Here is a 12,236-nt window from a genome sequence, read left to right as displayed (position 1 = left end):
GAAAAAGATAATGAAATGCACTGACTTTCCTGTGAATCATAAACCACTAAAAATGTTGAAATCACAGGTGTCTGATATAGAAACTGAATATGTCAATGAAAAATATATAAATTTAAGGATTTCTGGCAATCAAAATAATCAGTCTAATTGGTTTGGATGTCTGAAATATTCAACCTGTAATCAAGGAATGATGATTTATTAAGATAATTTTGTCACACACATAATTCTAATATTAAGGTTTTTAGGAAATATCCCTAAAATCAAAAACTGTTGATTTGTCTCACATTCTGCCAATGAACTTTATAATGAAATAAAACATAGTCAAATTTTCTTGGCAAGCAAGTATAATCAGATGTAACCACACTTATTAGATGAAGTTACATTTTGTAATTCAAAACTATTTGCCTAATGTATTTATTTGTGGCCCTGAATAACTTCTAGAATTTTCAAAATCAGCCACTTAGACCACTGGATGTTACTAACCCCACTAATATTGCATACAAATAAATAGGAGACATTTTTAAGCAGTGGTCAAATATCAAAATATGAAGAAAAATTATATATTCCTCTTAGCTATTACAAAGTCTTTGAAGCTGAATGGCTATTAAAACATACATCATAAAACCATAAAGCAAAAGTTACATGTTTTGATCTGGGTATTTCAACTGAGGCAGCAGATTAACCTTAAACAAAGAAAGTACTTTGAGACTTTTTCTTTTATAGAAAAATATGGCATGTCAAATAGAAGGATAGAGTCTTGAATCACAATAACATTTTTTTTTAAAGGAAGATACTCTTTTTAAAGGAAACTAACATTTTTTTAAAGGAAGATACTAAAAAGCAGGTAACATCTTACTACGTACTCTATTTTTAAAAATAAAAAAACCTCATCTATCAGTATAATTTTACTATAACTAGTCAATAAAGGGAAAATGCTATAGTTTTGCTTTTTACTTTGTCAACAGAAATTATACTGTCAGTCAATTGGAATTGACTGAGAAAAATTTTAAACATCAAAAAATGCAAAAAGTGCTTATTCATATCTCATACAACATAATAGTGTCATCTATAACAAAATGTATCTAGGTCTTTAGACAGTATATTGAGGCGACTGTATATATTAATTTCAAACAAAATTAGATAGCAATAAGCACACAACTTAATGAGACAAAGTATTAATTCAACTACTAAAAATCTGTAATAATATAAATTTCAGAAATGGGTTTTTATTATAAAATATGATTTTGAAGTTTTCTTTTCAATATCACGTTGTTTTTTTTATTTCAACCTGTACAACTTTATTTTATTTAAATTAATATACTGTTTAATCATATTATATCCACTGAGCCCTGGTTATCTACATTCATTATTACAATAAAACATTTTCTTCCCCTTAAGGCCTAAATTGTACTTAGCTTATTAAATATTGAATTAAAATTACCTCCATTTATATTATCTGTAAGTTTAATCAGGTATTCTCTAGGAAATAAGTAGAAAAGGATGGCATATTATACTTTCATATGCTAAATGTTTCCAATTATACTTTTCCTAAAAAAAAAAAAAATACTCGAGAAATGTTCAAGTCTCTCTTTTCTCTAAATTTATATTCTTAACAAGCTTGGTTACCTTCTCAAGTAAGATGAGAAAAATGCAAACTTCAAGGGGAGTGTGTTTGTCCCTGTGTATGTGTGTGCATAGGAGTGGGGAGCAGAGTGGTAAGGGACCAGCAGTGAAAGCAAAAGTGATTTTCAGTCTGATACAAAAAAAGAGATAAATCTAAAATAACTAATAACCCACTCTGATAATGATTAACTACTCTGAATGATTAAGAAATTAATAAGTTTTCATACTATTTATTTTTATTTATTTATTTATTTTGCGGTACGCGGGCCTCTCACTGTTGTGGCCTCTCCCGTTGCGGAGCACAGGCTCCGGATGTGCAGGCTCAGCGGCCATGGCTCACAGGCCCAGCCGCTCCACGGCATGTGGGATCTTCCTGGACCGGGGCACGAACCTGTGTCCCATGCATCGGCAGGCGGACTCTCAACCACTGCGCCACCAGGGAAGCCCCATACTATTTATTTTTAAATCAGTTTCTATTTCTTTGCTTTTTCATAAAGATTGTTACCAAAGGTGATTTTTCAAAGCATTAGAGCTTATCAAATATACTATTAAAATTTGGACAAAACTTAGATCTTTTTCAAAGTTAGAGGGCGCAAAAAAGCTGAGCATCTCAAGGTCCAGAAAGCAGAAAGCCAAGCTAAATCATCCTCTATAATGAAACATAGGGGAGGTATTATATGAAATTATTACATATCTCATCTGAACAAGGAATTGCTCTTCTACAGAACAAATCACTATAGGTTAGCTAATTACATATACATACATACAGGTACACAGATACACATCCATCTTTTCCAAACAAGGTTAAAAATTCAACCTTACCTATAGAATGAAAATAATTATTGCTCCAGATCAAAACTGACAGTGACTTAAACATATAGAGATATACATTATTGGCAAATATTAAACTATAATTGGTAATCAGATTTTAAAAGCTTATTTTAATGGTAAAAGTTTGGAAACATTAACTATTTACATATTTCTCATTTTTCAATTTTTCTCTTCTGATTGATTTATTTCTAATAGATTAACTTGATATTTAAGTGAACTATTATAATATTTCTATTGTAGAAAAATAACTCATAAACTTGATAATTTTCCATCACTGTATTAAAATTTGTAACTAGATATATAATGTTTATTTACTTATATTTAACCAGCTTCATTTCAAAAGACTGACTTGAGGTAACTTAAAGATAAATACATCTAGACAGCATCAAAAATAAATGAGAAAAATACAAGTGAAGGAGAACAAAGATCTGTAGATAAACAAGTATAAAGCATCTGGGAATTAATTTTCTTTTCTAGTCCAAAATAATTATGATTTTATAGACTATATTGACTACAAGAGGATTTTCCTCGACTATCAACCCTAAATAATTAATATTTTAAGACAACATTCAAGAAAAATACTATTATAGTTTATATAAAGTTACAGATATTTAGAATACTAAGGAAGTTGCAATGCAACAATGTACTCTGAGACCAAAAATGGATAAGCACTCTGGGGAGGAGATGAGTTGGGGAATACCAGTTGTATAGGGATAGAGATAAGGCAAGGGAAAAAAGAAGCACCTAGTTCTTCAGAAAATGTTATGTGCATGCCTGTGTGTGTGTGTGTGTGTGTGTGTGTGTGTGTGTGTGTTCGGGGGTGGGAAATTGAGGAAAACTGTATGGGAAGCTGCTATTAATCATATTTAAATTTCAACTATCACTCCTTCAGCAGTTTTCAAATTTACACTAACCTTGTTAAATAAGATATAGTTCTTTAATGTCTATTTGTACACATTCCTACAAACAAAGGGAATTAGCATTTAGCAGGCTGGCTAGAATAGAACAGAATGGAGAATATAGTTGTTATATAGAAAAGAAAAAGAAATTCAAATTCATTGAATGTCTACTGGCTTCTAGAATTCACACATTACATAGTCTCACTTAACAAGGCTGTAATGTCAAGTGTGTTTCATGGTTGGAGAATCAGAGTTTAAAAAGTTCAGGGTCACCCAGCTAATAAGTACAGGTGGAACTCAACCTTTTGAGTCCAAAACCTCAACTCTTAAGTATAATTGGATAGTGCTACATTCAGCATGACCATGTATAAATTAATTTTTGTTTTTGGCAATTTCCTTGGTACAATAATTTTTTAAAACCACATACTCATAGCTCCAACATGTGGTCATGTCAGTTGTATGAACTTGGGCAAGGTACTTAACTTCTCTAAGCCTCAGTTTTCTCAACTGTAAAATGGAAGATAATTTCAGCACACTCCTGAAAGAGGATTAAATAGGATAATGTGTATGATGTGGTTAGCAGTGTTTGATATATAGTAAGGATTGATTAAGGGGAGCATCTATTGGATAATAAACAGATTTTAAATGTATTTGTTTACATGTAAATTAAATATAAATTGGAATAGACCAATGTGTTATAATACTTATAATTCTTTTATGTTGAAAATAAATATTCTTAAAGATAAGCACGTTTTGGCTAATATCAAAACAAAATGAGCTTTTTTTTTTCTAGTTGATTCAGCAGTTGAGTTGTTACACATTCCTTAGAGGATTCCGACTTCCATGGCCACCATCTTGAGCCTTATTTTTTAATTCTGCGTTTATTTTTTCTGGAGTAGTGTGGTGTTTACTTATTGGTGCATTCAACAAATATTTCTTGAGTACCTGCTTTGTGCCAGGCTCAATGCTAGGTGCTGGGGTTACAGTCATGAATAGAATACATACAACACCCATTTTCATGGAGCTTAGAGACTAACGGGAGAGACAGACATTTTACAAATAATAACACAAATGCATTTAATTACAATAGTGATTAACAACACAAAGAAAAGTATGGTAGTATGACACTATAATGAGAAAGGATCTGTTAATCTAGTGTGGAAAATATGAAGCTAGGCTACTCAAAAAAGTGATATTAAAGGTGGAGGTCTACAGGATAAATTGGACAATATATCATGCAAACTTACTGGAAATCACCATAAATTTAATTCAGGAAAGCTGTCAATCCATTTCTGACAGGCATAGCAAGAATACCTTTGTATTACATACTATCAGTTCTATAGTGTAATCTTTAACATGTGACCTCCTTTAAAAATCAATTCTAATACAGTCAACACAATCAGATTTTTTGGAAAGCTATTTATTAAATTAGCCATCAAATAAACAGGTGAGAGCACGAACAGGTGAGAGATGAACATTTTTTATGTGATAATTTTGTGTGGTTGAACCTCTCATATAATACTCAGCTATTCACTTCTGAAATGTTTGAATCGCATTTCTCCAGAATTTTTCTATTTTATTTATTTATTTGTTTATTTATTTAGCTTGGTCAATAAGTTTATTATTGTCTTTATCTGAAAAACCTTCATAGAAAATTGTGGTTTGGTTTATCAGCTCCCAGCGGCTCACTCCTGAGCTCTGAGGAAGCTTGCCTTCTTCTGAGCTACTCCATCTTTCTTTTGGGCATTTGACATTCTGAGATGGTTCTACTTCTTCTTTTAACCTTCTTTCTTGGGCTTCTTCTCATAGACTGGATTCTCTCCTACAGCAGCATGAGCTTTCTTATAATCTCCTCCATCGTGTCTAGAGTCACATTGTTCTTTATGTATTGAGAGAATTATTTCCTGGAAGCATCTTCACCTTCTTCAATCAGGTAACACAGACAATCTGCAATGTTCTGACCCATGATGTGCTTCCAGTGTACTTCTGCAATGGATTCCTTGCTTTCTGAATCATAACCAGAGTCTTTTGGTACTGTGAGGGACAGAGAAGCCTCCATTCACAGCTCCCTTCAGGGCCCCCAAACCTTTATTTCAAGTAGTAGTTCTGGCAAGCCCTGCATCCAAACAGCAGGTGAAGGCACCAGGTTGACCATCAGTGCTTTCTGCAATGTATCCATGAGAGTTCATGAACATAAGCTGCACAAACTATCATATCTCCTTCTATATGGAATAAGCAATCTGACAAATGATATCGCTCTCGGTTATACGAACTATCATCCTATATTTGGGTTTCTTGTACTTATTTTTACCCTGGATTACCATGCATTTCTGAGCACAGTCATCAGCTTTAACCTCTCGTCTTCTTCCAAATTCCACTTGGTATCTCTTGAAGTAGGCCTTATTCTTGATAACTTTAATAAACCCCATCCTGCAGAACAGAGACCTGTGCCCACCGCTAGCCACAGACCTGCAGATTCAGCACCTCTGAGGGCGGCAGTGGGGTGGGAGTGGAGAAGTGGCCGCAGCCCGAACTCAGGCACAGTAATTAGCCAGAATTTTTCTCTTTAAGGAGAATACCTTTGGGATAATTTTCTTTCTAGCAAGATACATCTCTGGAAAATTCCCACTTCATGCTATAGTCTCTTTCCCAATTAAGGCTCACGCTTTTCTTGAATCCTGTCCAAACTATTGCCCCCTTCAGCTGAGACTTTGCTCTTTCTATCAGTTTTAAGAAGCCATTCCTTTTTTCCCTTGCTCTCTGTGGCTCCTTAATTCCTAAACTAGCTCTCCATATGATCTCTTCTTCTCTTTCTTTTCCTTTTTCTTTTCTAACCTCTTTTTCTCTCTTCCTTTTCTCTCTTGTCAGCCTCTCTTCCTTTTAAATTGTCATTGATAAGGCAAAAGTGAAAGCCCATCAAAAAACTAGCTGTTGCTTGAAATCATTAAATAAATAAATATATTTACTAATTTTGAAAAAATAAAGAAAGCAAGTGCCTTGGTTTGATGCAATTTACGAGAAAATTGTCAGACTTCACGTAATGAACATCAAGGAAGCATTTGTAACACACACACACACAAATAGCACTGAGTTAGGAGTCAAGAAAACTATTCCATCTGATGTTGTAAAAAATCACATAACCTCACTGAACCTCAGAGTGATAAGCTTTGACAAGAAGTTATTAGATTATTTGTTCTCCTTCTAACTTAGGATTTAATAAACCTTTTATTAAAGTGAAAGATTAATTCAAGATCAAAAATTTTCTGAGCTTCAGGATACAGAGTAAATAATTTGAATCACTCCACTATATGCTAACATAATCCAGACCTAAAGGTTTATTACATCAAATAATGTGTTTTAGGCAATCACAGAATTCTAGATGATAGGGGAAAATAAACACACATACTCAAAAACACAACCATTCAGCCTCCCTCCCGAAAAAAAAACAAATATAAGAACTATTACCCATTCCTCTCCTATCCAAACTCTACCTATTACTCAAGTCTCAGCATAAGCTTTGCAGAATCTTCCTGACAATTCCTTAATTAGTGTAAAAGAAAATAGGAGATAAACTGGTTCATGTAACCAGTCTTCCCAACACAACAATAAATGTCTATGTGGTAGGAATCATGTCCTATACCTTTGTAAAATTAATTTTAAACAAATTGACCTGAACTGAATTAATAAGGTACATAGAAAGCCAAGAAACTCAAATAAAATCCAACATTAACTCTGAAGTAGTTAAAAAAAACCAAAAAACCTAGTATACATTACTTAGGAAACTGTGTTTTCAGAGTCATTGAAATAGGAAATGGAAATTAAGAACAAAACTCTTGACTACACTGGCATAAATGTAACTTAAATATACTTTTGTAGGTACTTCAGATACCTACAAAAGTGGCTATGTAATAGTATGATGTAGGCATTTAGGAAGATATTTTCACGAAGAAAACTAAATAAGAAATTATTTACTTGGGATGCTCAAATAAGATTATCCTCTTCCTTTTTCCCCACAGTTTACAATCTTTGTTTAGGGGCCTTTTACAACATGTTTACCACTATGAAAAGTAAAATCATTAAACTCCTCACTAATCATATTTCCTTATTAATGCATGAATTTGTTTAAGTTTTAACACACATGGGCATTCATCTGAACATATACCCCAATTAAAAAAATATATATATATCCAGCCTCTAGTTAGAACAAATTCAGATTGGCCTCCACGTATAGCCTACATTGGAATAAAAATGCTTATGATTAAATATTGAAAATTTCCCCAAATGTTAGATAAATCTCTGGTGACGACAATAAAAGAAAGAAACCACAAAAACATCAGTATCCTTAAGGAATCATCAGCTTCTTTTTGTTTGCTCCAGTTATAAATTTTGCATTTGCACATGGCTGCCTAGATTTTCAAAGGGTTCTGCAATGATTAATTTAAAAATCTACCTATATTGCTGTAATATAGCCAAGAACTTTACATATGTATAATTTATAATATTCATATCAAGGACAGATTAGTGGGCAAAATAGAACCTCCAATAACCAGGACTGTTATTAATGCAGAAATGGGTAAGCATCACCAAAATATGACTACTCAAAAAACAGACTTCTCAAACTTAGGCAATTTTATCCCCAAGGATATACAGAAATACACATAAACAGTGGTGCATCTTCATGAGAGTCAATTTGACCTGATTACTGTGAAGTAAACAAAATGAATTTCTAAAAATTCTAGTAATTATAAATATATATTGAATGCTTATTAAATGCTGGACCTTGTACAAAGAGCTTTGTGTGAATTATTCCATGGAATTCCCACAATAACCCTCAGAAGTGTGCACTACGACAGGGATTGGCAAACTTTTTTTGTAAAGGGCCAAGTATAAACATTTTACACTCTGTGGGCCACGCACAGTCTATGTCGCAATGATTCAGCTCTGCTGTTGTAAGTTGTAAGAGATCACAGACAATATGTAAAGGAGTAAGCATGACTGTAGTTCAATAAAACTTTATTAACAAAAACAGATAGCAGCCAGATTTGGCTCGCAGGCCATAGTTTGCTAACCCCTGCAATTAAAACTCACATTTTGGGCTTCCCTGGTGGAGCAGTGGTTGAGAGTCCGCCTGTCAATGCAAGGGACATGGGTTCGTACCCCGGTCCGGGAGGATCCCACATGCCACGGAGCGGCTGGGCCCGTGAGCCATGGCTGCTGAGCCTGCGCGTCCGGAGCCTGTGCTCCACAACGGGAGAGGCCACAACAGTGAGAGGGCTGCGTACCACAAAAAAAAACACAAAAAAACCCTCACATTTTACCAGTGTCCATATGTAACTTTCACGGGGCCACACAGCTGGCCAGTGCTGAAGTCAGAATTTGAACTCAGGTTTCTTACTGCAGAATCAAAGTAGCTTGCTACTATGCACATCTGCCTCTTGACAGCAACTTAAAGAGCTAACTGTAGTAAAATAAACACAAATATATTCTGAAGTAAAAGGCAAACTGACAAATTTGTAAAAGATAAAACAATAGATTAGAAGAAACTTCACATCTGCAATGGATGCAGGTCCTGGGGAATAAAAGCTTAGGCTCCTCAGAATATCAGATATCTGGTGAAAATTTTGAGAATTTAGCCTATGCTTACAAAATTAACTTTTTCTTTTTTTAAACACATGGGCCTAGAGATTTATTTGGGGGAGGTTTTTTTTTTAAAGAAGATGCTGGGGGTAGGAGTTTATTAATTAATTAATTTATTTTTGCTGTGTTGGGTCTTTGTTTCTGTGTGAGGGCTTTCTCTAGTTGTGGCAAGCGGGGGCCACTCTTCATCGCAGTGCGTGAGCCTCTCACTATCGCGGCCTCTCTTGTTGCGGAGCACAGGCTCCAGACGCGCAGGCTCAGTAGTTGTGGCTCACGGGCCTAGTTGCTCCGCGGCATGTGGGATCCTCCCAGACCAGTGGCTCGAACCCGTGTCCCCTGCATTGGCAGGCAGATTCTCAACCACTGCGCCACCAGGGAAGCCCCCAAATTAACTTTTTTAAAAGGTCCCCAAATTATCTTAAATTTCCATGGTTTCAGGATTCTTTTTCATATATAAAGACATAGGATGAATTGTCAAAGTCACCCGCCCAGAGTTTTATATATATAGTTATCAATGCCCAGGCACTTTGCAAATGTACAGCGTGCCGTCAGGTTGAGATTAATGACCCACTTTCAGGTCAAAATCCTGTCCAGTCAGAGTGACCTGGCCTTATTAAATAAGTCCCATCTCACCTGGGATAAAATCCACTCTATAGTCCTGGCTACAAGGTCTGATACAATCAAGCACCAGTCTAATACTGTGACTTCCTCCCTTCCACTAAGTGCCAGCTACAGTGGCCTTCTTTCTGTTCCTCAAGCACAATCAAGCTCATCTTAACCATATGGACTTCGCATCTCTGCCTGGAATTCTCTGCCCGAGTTGAACCCAAGCTCAAATGTCAAGCAGATTTTAATCAAATATGACCTCTGAGAGGCTTTCTCTGGACACCCAGGGATCATATATAAGAAACTATGTTTTAAGCAAGGAATGTTATAGTCATGTTCATCTATGATTAGTTTTATATTAGCCCCTCAAGTCCCTTGGAACTAAGTCTACTACTTTTTCCAAAATCAGTTTTTGTTGCTGAAAATCACTAATTCGGATACCAGCTGAATATCAGCAGGTCACTACTTATACAACCACCAATGGTTTTCTGGATCAGTGGTAAACTCTCCCATGCCAAACTATTTTTTTACAGTAAGAGGGAATCTGCAACCTAAACACTATGGTCTATTCCTCTATTATACAAAGATTATGGGATATATCACATTAAAAACAAACAAAACAAAACAAACCCAAAAACAAAACAAAAAAAACGTTTGCACAGTATGAAAGGAAAGTAAGGAGAGACACTATCTAGTTAAATCCACTGTGCTTCTGCTGAAAATTGTTCTTGAGAGAGATTTTTATTTAAGAAATATAAATTCTACATGTTACTCTTTGATTAAATCAGGCATTTAGGAAAAAGCTGCTTATTTGGGCTATACCATCTTCTCCCTTTCATAAAATCCCTCCCAAACTACATTTTCAATACCTTTTTCAACCTGCACTGAAGGCCACTGAATAGGTTTGAGACATTTGCTTTTTCATTGGCATGTAGAACTGTCATTGTGAACAGTTCCAACTACAATACTCAATGACGCCCAAACAATGAGCAACACGCGATAACTGTCAGAGTCATGATGTATCTGCTAACTCCTGAGGATGATTCCCTCTCCCCTTTGGCTGCTGGCAGTTTGCATTCTGGGGAGATAAAGAAAGAACAGGAAACTATCCTTTACTGAGAGTAGATAATGGGTCAAATGCTTTATCCATATAGTCATGTTTAATTTTTTCTTTACACTTACACTAAGGGTTATCACCCTCTAATTACAGATGAAGAAACTGAAACAAGAGATTTTACATGATTCTTCCAAAATCACCTGAACAGATAAGTGAAGGATTGGGACACTGGTACAGATCTGTCTGACTTTCCCCCCATCCAAAACATCTCTCAAAGCCAAAAAAAACTTTAAAGTCAGATTTTATCCACAGACACAGCAAATGTACGGATGATTATAGCCCATATGTTTCCCTGCCTCCCAAATTATTTTCTAATTTTTGTTCCCTCCTCTTTTGTTTTGTTTTTGTTTTTTGTTTTCTCTTGTTATCATCCGTATTATTGGTATATTAGCGAAGTTTATAAAATTTCGGATGTATCACAGGAAGTTCATGGAGTTTGCAGCAATGCGCCACTTCCCTAGACATCTTAACTTGCCTTTTTCTAGAGCCCTCTTGCACACAGGTGGTTTGTTTTAATTTATCAATTACCATCACAATGTATTTCGTTGTCGCTATTGTTGATTGCTAATGGTCAAACCGACTTTGGAAAGAATTATAATATTAGAATATTTTAAAGCAGATGTTGGAGACTGTAAATATGTAAATTGCTCACAACAGAGCCACAAATAGCTCATATTTGGCATTCTGACTTGTCACTAACATAAATATGTGATTCAGATTCATTCACAGCCAGTTACATGAGTAAATGAAGAAAAAAAGAGAAAAAAGGGTATAAAAATTTAATATAGATGTAAATGTGAGCAGAGAATGAAAGAGGCACATAAACAAGTAGAAAGGTCCAGAAAAATAATGGCTATACACAAAAATGAGTATTGCTCTGAAGTATAAATCCTTCTTATCATAATTTGCTGATTTTTTCCAACTATTATGACACCCCATGTTATATGTCTGACCCACTGGTTCAAAATGGCCTTCTCTTCACTACAGCAACAGCAGTACTAAGCCAGCAAGAGCAAGCCTGTTCATGAGCCTTCCGCAGCTCTCCACCACCACTCAAGGATGCAATTCCTTGACCTTTGATATAGCAAGCTAATCAAAGAATAATTTCAAAGCTCCTTTGTTTCACAGATACTTGTTAGTCTTTGGCAATAGTTGATTTTATGAAAAGTGTGTCTCTTAAAGACGAAAGGGGAATATCTAGTTGAAGACAATTGCATTTTTGTGAATATTTGTCACATTTACAGATAAAAGGCCTACACTTGTTTCTCGTAACTCATAAACACTTCATAAAGAAAGGCCTCTTTGAAGGTTTATGATCATATTACAGCAAGAGAGAAAACATAATTTCGATTAATCGGGGTGGCCTATATATTTCTACTGTGGTTTTTAAGATACAAAAGTTTAAAAGTGGCCCAGTAACCTCTGCAGCGCTGTCATCACAATGGCTGGCTGAAGGAAAATACAATAGCTCTTTGAAGCTCCAAGGCTTGTTGATAACACCTGTGATTGCAGGTGGCTCTTCT

General features: G+C 35.2%; 1 protein-coding gene and 1 pseudogene across 2 annotated transcripts in view; both read right to left on the bottom strand.

The window, feature by feature from the left end:
• GBE1 (1,4-alpha-glucan branching enzyme 1) overlaps positions 1-12,236 on the bottom strand; it is a 292,466-nt gene that overhangs the window by 102,333 nt on the left and 177,897 nt on the right. The window lies entirely within an intron of this gene.
• LOC309823082 (large ribosomal subunit protein uL18-like) lies at positions 5,039-5,782 on the bottom strand (annotated as a pseudogene). The gene has a single exon. The product of its transcript is annotated as a large ribosomal subunit protein uL18-like (transcript).

This window comes from Grampus griseus, assembly GCF_964374135.1.
Source record: "Grampus griseus genome assembly, chromosome: 5".
NCBI lineage: Eukaryota > Metazoa > Chordata > Mammalia > Artiodactyla > Delphinidae > Grampus > Grampus griseus.
The sequence above is the reverse complement of the archived record's forward strand: the minus strand, read 5'-3'. Positions and strand labels throughout refer to the sequence as shown.